Here is a 7,252-nt window from a genome sequence, read left to right as displayed (position 1 = left end):
AAAAGTCTGTTCTGTACATCTATGTCTCTTTTTCTGTTTTGCATATAAGATTATCATTACCATCTTTTAAAATTCCATATATATGCATTAGTATACTGTATTGGTCTTTATCTTTCTGACTTACTTCACTCTGTATAATGCGCTCCAGTTTCATCCATCTCATTAGAACTGATTCAAATGAATTATTTTTAATGGCTGAGTAATATTCCATAGTGTATATGTACCACAGCTTCCTTATCCATTCATCTGCTGATGGGCATCTAGATTGCTTCCATATCCTGGCTATTATAAACAGTTCTGCGATGAACATTGGGGTCCACGTGTCTCTTTCAGATCTGGTTTCCTCGGAGTGTATGCCCAGGAGTAGGATTGCTGGGTCATATGGCAGTTCTATTTCCAGTTTTTTAAGGAATCTCCACACTGTTCTCCATAGTGGCTGTACTATTTTGCATTCCCACCAACAGTGTAAGAGGGTTCCCTTTTCTCCACACCCTCTCCAGCATTTATTGCTTGTAGACTTTTGGATAGCAGCCATTCTGACTGGCGTATAATGGTACCTCACTGAGGTTTTGATTTGCATTTCTCTGATAATGAGTGATGTTGAACATCTTTTCATGTGTTTGTTAGCCATCTGTATGTCTTCTTTGGAGAAACGTCTGTTTACATCTTTGGCCCACTTTTTGATTGGGTCATTTATTTTTCTGGAATTGAGCTTCAGGAGTTGCTTGTATATTTTTGAGATTAATCCTTTGTCTGTTTCTTCATTTGCTATTATTTTCTCCCATTCTGAAGGCTGTCTTTTCACCTTGCTTATAGTTTCCTTTGTTGTGCAAAAGCTTTTAAGTTTCATTAGGTCTCATTTGTTTATTTTTGCTTTTATTTCCAGTATTCTGGGAGGTGGGTCATAGAGGATCCTGCTGTGATTTATGTTGGAGAGTGTTTTGCCTATGTTTTCCTCTAGGAGTTTTATAGTTTCTGGTCTTACATTTAGATCTTTAATCTATTTTGAGTTTATTTTTGTGTATGGTGTTAGAAGGTGTTCTAGTTTCATTCTTTTACAAGTGGTTGACCAGTTTTCCCAGCACCACTTGTTAAAGAGGTTGTCTTTCTTCTATTGTATATTCTTGCCTCCTTTGTGGAAGATAAGTTGTCCGTAGGTACGTGGATTTATCTCTGGGCTTTCTATCTGTTCTGTTGATCTATATTTCTGTCTTTGTGCCAGTACCATACTGTCTTGATGACTGTGGCTTTGTAGTAAAGCCTGAAGTCAGGCAGGTTGATTCCTCCAGTTCTATTCTTCTTTCTCAAGATTGCTTTGGCTCTTCGAGCTTTTAAAAATATGGAACGCTTCACGAATTTGCATGTCATCCTTGTGCAGGGGCCATGCTAATCTTCTCTGTATCGTTCCAATTTTAATATATGTGCTGCCGAGGCGGGCACTCTCTTCTGTTCAAAGCTATTTGTAAGCCCTCCTCAGACAGCCATTTTGATTTTTTCCATTTCTTTTCCACGGGGATGGTCTTAATACCTGTCTCCTGTACAGTTTCACAAACCTCCATCCATAGTTCATCAGACAGTCTATCAGATCTAGTCCCTTAAATCTATTTCTCACTTCCACTGTATAATCATAAGGGATTTGATTTAGGTCATACCTGAATGGTCTGGTTGTTTTCCCTACTTTCTTCAATTTAAGTCTGAATTTGGCATTAAGGAGTTCATGATTTGAGCCAGTTAGTTCCCGGTCTAATTTTTCTTGACTGTATAGAGCTTCTCCATCTTTGACTGCAAAGAATATAATCAGTCTGATTTCGGTGTTGACCATCTGGTGATGTCCATGTGTAGAGTCTTCTATTGTGTTGTTGGAAGAGGGTGTTTGCTATGACCATTGCTTTCTCTTGGCAAAACTCTATTAGCCTTTGCCCTGCTTCATTCTGTACTCCAAGGCCAAATTTGCCTGTTTCTCCAGGTGTTTCTTGACTTCCTACTTTTGCATTCCAGTCCCCTATAATGAAAAGGACATTTTTTTTGGGTGTTAGTTCTAAAAGGTCTTGCAGGTCTTCATAGAACCGTTCAACTTCAGCTTCTTCAGTGTTACTGGTTTGGGGCATAGGCTTGGATTACTATGATATTGAATGGTTTGCTTTGTAAATGAACAGAGATCATTCTGTCATTTTTGAGATTGCATCCAGGTACTGCATTTCATGCTCTTTTGTTGACCATGATGGCTACTCCATTCTTCTAAGGGATTCCTGCCCACAGTAGTAGATATAATGGTCATCTGAGTTAAATTCACCCATTCCAGTCCATCTCAGTTCACTGATTCCTAGAATGTCGACATTCACTCTTGTCATATCCTGTTTGACCACTTCCAATTTGCCTTGATTCATGGACCTAACATTCCAGGTTCCTATGCAATATTTCTCTTTATAGCATCGGACCTTGCTTCTATCACCAGTCACATCCACAACTTCTGTCAATTGTCACATAACATCACATTACTGAAGGCTAACATATTCATGGAGGAGATTCATGTCCTTTATAGTGCTTCATCTCTACTCATTTAAACATTCACTGCTTGCCAAGGAGCTTGATGGAAAATTAGGGGTTCTGGCCAAAAACCATGGACAGTTCTTACGAGGATTATTCATCTTCCACTTAGGTTGTCATTTTCCAGTTTTGCTCTTGGATCTGAACACATTTTCAGTGGCTGACGCACAACTTGGTAACGGTGAGGGTTCCAGGTTGCCTATGTCATTCATGGGTTTCCAAGATATGTATTTTCCATCCTGACCTTTAAAAATGCCAAATGCAGCAGATTTCACAAGTGTTGTAAGCTATGAGCACAGAAGCTCTTGAAGACACAGGATTATTGACAATGTTGGTAAGAGGGTAGGATTGGAAGGTTGTGAATTCTTTTTAAAATTGTTTTTATTTATTTATCACCCACCCTGCACTGGTCTTTGCACTCTAGATCTTTGTTGTGGCATGTGGGGTTTTTAGTTGCGGCATGTGACATCTAGTTACCGATCGGGTATTGAACCCTAGGCCCCCTGTACTGGGAGTGTGGAGTCCTAGTCACAGGACCACCAGGGAAGACCCAGTTGTAGATTGTTAATATCCACAATATCTTGCCCAGAATTTACTCCACTCTGAGTCCTTTGGAACAATTTTCTAACTTTTGCTATAGGATATGAATAGAACACAAGGTATAGGTCTCCTGAGTAAGAATACTGTGGAGCAAGTTGCAGAATGCTGTAGATTAATTTGATTCAGACTCCCTGCCTTCACAACCTTCAGTTTCTGGTGGCCACCATACTCCAGGACACTTAATGGGATTCCTTAATGAGTGGAAATAATTGGAACTCTGTATTCTGTATTTTCCTGCTTCAGGCCTTTGTCTAGTGTATGAAAGAGTATTATGCACATCAGAATCCTATTCTTCGTTTTTACTTGGTTACTAACTTGTGCTCTTTTTCCCACTCTTGGCCTTTGCTGGATGACCCTTATTTGAAGGCTTTCAATTGCAGTACACTCTTTCCCATTGGAATGACTTTTCCTGAATCTCCCTATTTAGGGTTGCTAACAGTCATATTTTTTTTAATGTGGTTTATTGCATGAACACATACTAGAAACCATACAGTGTAACCTAGAGAAGGAAATGGCAACCCACTCCCATGTTCTTGCCTGCAGAATTCCAAGGACAGAGGAGCCTGACAGGCTACAGTCTACAGGGTTGCAAAAAAGTCAGATATGACTGAGTGACTAAACAACAAACAGATACACTGTAAAAAGAGTATGAATTTGCTGATGTATGAAGGCTGGGCAGTGGTTGCCCAGAACCACTCACCTGTGTTTACTACCTTAAGCATCTGCTGAACTTACCCATTGTGGGCACTGATTTCATTTTCCTCATCTCCTTAGAATAAAATTTGTTGTACCAAGGCAGGTTATATGTAACTTAGTGACTGACTTCAGACCTGATCCAAGTTATGCCCCTGAGACTATTCTCTTCATTTAGTACTAAGTCATGGACTCTTGCATGTGTTTTCATAGTATGATGCCTTCCTCAAGGGTTAATTGAAATGCTTTTCTCAGAATGATATGGGTAAGTTCATACCAGAGGTGTTCAGCTTGTGTTTGCTATACTCCCCAGTCTGTCAATATTGTCCTGTCTTTTAGTTCAAAGTGTTGGTGCTTCATTGGTTCTTTACAGTGTGAAGCCTGACATAGTGATGGAGGTGACTCAGTTCCTTAAAGTCCTTCCCCTCTGCCTTTTAAAATTTTTGCTGCTTGCCAACAAGAGGAGGAAAATCAGAGATTCATTGCTCAAAACCACTGAATTATTCCTCCGAGAATTATTTAACTTGCATTTGGTCACTCAGAGTCTTCTTTTGCCATTGTCCCATGTTATGGTGGACACCCACTCTAGAGGTTATTCCTGAGTAAAGAAGTTAATTCCTGAGTAAAGAAGTTAATTGACATCCTCTGAATGCTCGTCCAGTTACTGTTTACCCCAAGTCAGTTTCTGGTGAACTTGCCAGTAATAGGTGTAAAATTCATGTTTTTCACTAGTCAGGCAGGAAGCTGAGCCAGTCAAGTTATAAATACTTTATAGGTTGGTTTTCAGTCCAAAATGTTTTTATGTTCTTGAGTCTATTTCTGTACTTGTGGTGAAGATGGATTCTTTCATATATTCCCATGACATGATCCCTTGAACAAAGGCAATGTAGGTTTCTCATGTAAATAATAAGGATAGATTCCTATTAGAGGATTTCACCATGTATTGATGCAAATCATCACGATAGACAAGATTTTCACGTCTGTCATTTCCTGTATAGATTGTTCAGAGATGTCTAATATTACTGAAAGTATGTCACGGTCACAGAGTCAATTACCTTCCTCTCAAAGTGATTCATTCGTACTCTTAAATTTTCATTGCTTATATACCTGCATTGCTTCTCGAGTGGCTCAGTGGTAAAGAATCTGCCTGCCAATGTAGGAGCTGCAGGAGATATGGGTTCAATCCCTGGGTCAGGGAGATCCCCTGGAGAAGGAAATGGCAACCCACTCCAGTATTATTGCCTGGGAAATCCCATTGACAGAGGAGCCTGGTTGACTACAGTCCTTGGGGTTCACAAAGAGTCAAACACAACTGAGTACACACACACACACACATATACCTGTATTATGGAAATTATGGAGTTGGTGAAATTCATTGGCTGACAAATACTGAGAATTACTTCTCTTGTATTTTACCCACTCAGAAATGGTTTTTCAGTCATCCAGTTGTTCAGTAGAATGGAAACATGAATAAAATTGATGCCGCATATCTTGATGATAATAAGTAGCCAGGGTTAGCTTGTCAGTCCTTGATTTATAAGATTTTTTTTCCTGCACTTAGGCCTATATAGGCCAGTGTTGGAAATTTCTAGCAAATTATATAGACCGTGAACAAAGCTCTCACGAATGGCACAGACTTGAAGACAGTGATAACTCCAGTCTTGCAGTGAAGGGTATTCATTAACTCCATTATAACTTGCCCTGTGTTTATTCCACTAAGGGTGACTTAGAGTCATTGTCTGGTATGTGCTATAGAATATGAACAGAGAACCAAGTGGATGTTCCTTTAATGAGGATAATGTGAAGCAATTTGTAGTGGATTGGTTTTCTACCAAATCATTTATTTTATTCACCACCTTTAGTGTCTGGTGGACTTTGCACCACATGTGTGGAAATACAGTTGCTTTCCAGGTAGAAATAATTGATGATTTGTTGTCAATGTACTGCCTTATCAAAGTTTTTTTGTTTGTTTGTTTTTTGTTTTTTTTGGTGCCTAAAAGAATATTACACTTATGAATCTCAGAGTTGTCACCTCATGGAAGTTGGTAATCTCTTCTCTGTCCTCATGGAATTTGGTAATCCTCAATGGGTGACCCCATTGCCTGCTTCTTTGCTAGATGGCACTTATTTTGCCAGGATAGACTAGCTTGGATAAACTTCCATCTGAATGCTTCCTGCTGTATTCACTCCACTAAGGGCTGTTTGCAGTCATGGAACATGTGATGCACAATGTAAGCCTACACCCAGTGGGATACTTCCTGTGTAAGGAAAATGAAAGTGCTGTTGTTTGTAGGCCTAGAAATGGTTTCCCCCGAATGGCTCCTCCTGAGTTGACCACCTTCATTTTCTGCTGAACTTGGCCAAAATCAATATTGAGTTTGTGTAATTCAGCAACCCTAGAAAAATTGGTTGGTGTATCAGTTAACAGTATATGGCCTTTAAGGGTTCGATGCTGGCCAGAAAAATTTATATTCCCATGAGGGTGATTCTCTTCTAATACTGTGTAATGATCTTTCATGTAGGTTCCCACGTGGTTCCTAACATTACTGAGAGTATCTCAAGGTCATTGAATTGATTTTCCTCCTCTTGAAGTGTTTCATGTGTGAAATCCCCATGATGTCAATAAAGTTGTCATTCTTAACATGTCTGTCATTAGTTTCCCCAAATTCATCTTTACTGTGTTCATTCCTCCCAAGGCCAGTTGTGGTAATTGTCCAGCAAATGCTGTTGCCTGCAAATATACTTCCCACTGCATACTACAGTGGCATTTGATGACATTAATGTAGCCATTCTTAGATTTCAGAAAATAGCTTTGCCCCAAAACTCCTCCTGTTAAATTTATCCCATGCATACATGGTCGAAGCCGTAATCCAGCATATGATGTTGGCTGTCCACACACACACTTCAGGGAATTCCCTGTGCAATTATAATGAAGGTGTCAATCTGGGAGTGCCATGTAGCGGCTTCTCCAGAATCATTCCAACTGCTCTGACCACCTCCTGCTCCTCCTGAAATTGGCCATAATATCCTTTGAGTGATGAACATCACCAGTCCTGGCAAGAATGCATGGTCTCTCATATATTGCTTATTTGGGCATTGTTGTCATGTATAAAAAAATAGTATTTCCATGGGGAATTATCTTCTTCTAAAAAGCTTGAATCCTTCTCTTTTAAACCTCACTGAATGCCTTTTGCCCTCATGGCAATTGTTTCCTGGTTTCAAATGCAGCTATTGTGTTAACCCCAGATATTTGTTTGTTTTCTACCCTATTCTCATTTGACTTCATTGTCCCATCTGCCCTATAGGAAAAAGGTAGTCAATAAATTGGATGTTTTGTAGGTGAGCATTATGAACGTGCCGGCCTTTGAGTGCACCAAAATGATTTAGCATAGACTCACCCACCTCTACTCAG

The 7,252-nt window shown here is 39.7% G+C and overlaps 1 non-coding gene across 1 annotated transcript; it reads right to left on the bottom strand.

The window, feature by feature from the left end:
* Nucleotides 1-1,333: 1,333 nt before the first annotated feature.
* On the bottom strand, nucleotides 1,334-1,440 carry LOC136154842 (U6 spliceosomal RNA). Its single transcript, XR_010660550.1, has one exon. It is a non-coding gene; the product is annotated as a U6 spliceosomal RNA (small nuclear RNA).
* Nucleotides 1,441-7,252: the final 5,812 nt, after the last annotated feature.

This window comes from Muntiacus reevesi, chromosome X (genome assembly GCF_963930625.1).
Source record: "Muntiacus reevesi chromosome X, mMunRee1.1, whole genome shotgun sequence".
Lineage (NCBI taxonomy): Eukaryota > Metazoa > Chordata > Mammalia > Artiodactyla > Cervidae > Muntiacus > Muntiacus reevesi.
The sequence above is the reverse complement of the archived record's forward strand: the minus strand, read 5'-3'. Positions and strand labels throughout refer to the sequence as shown.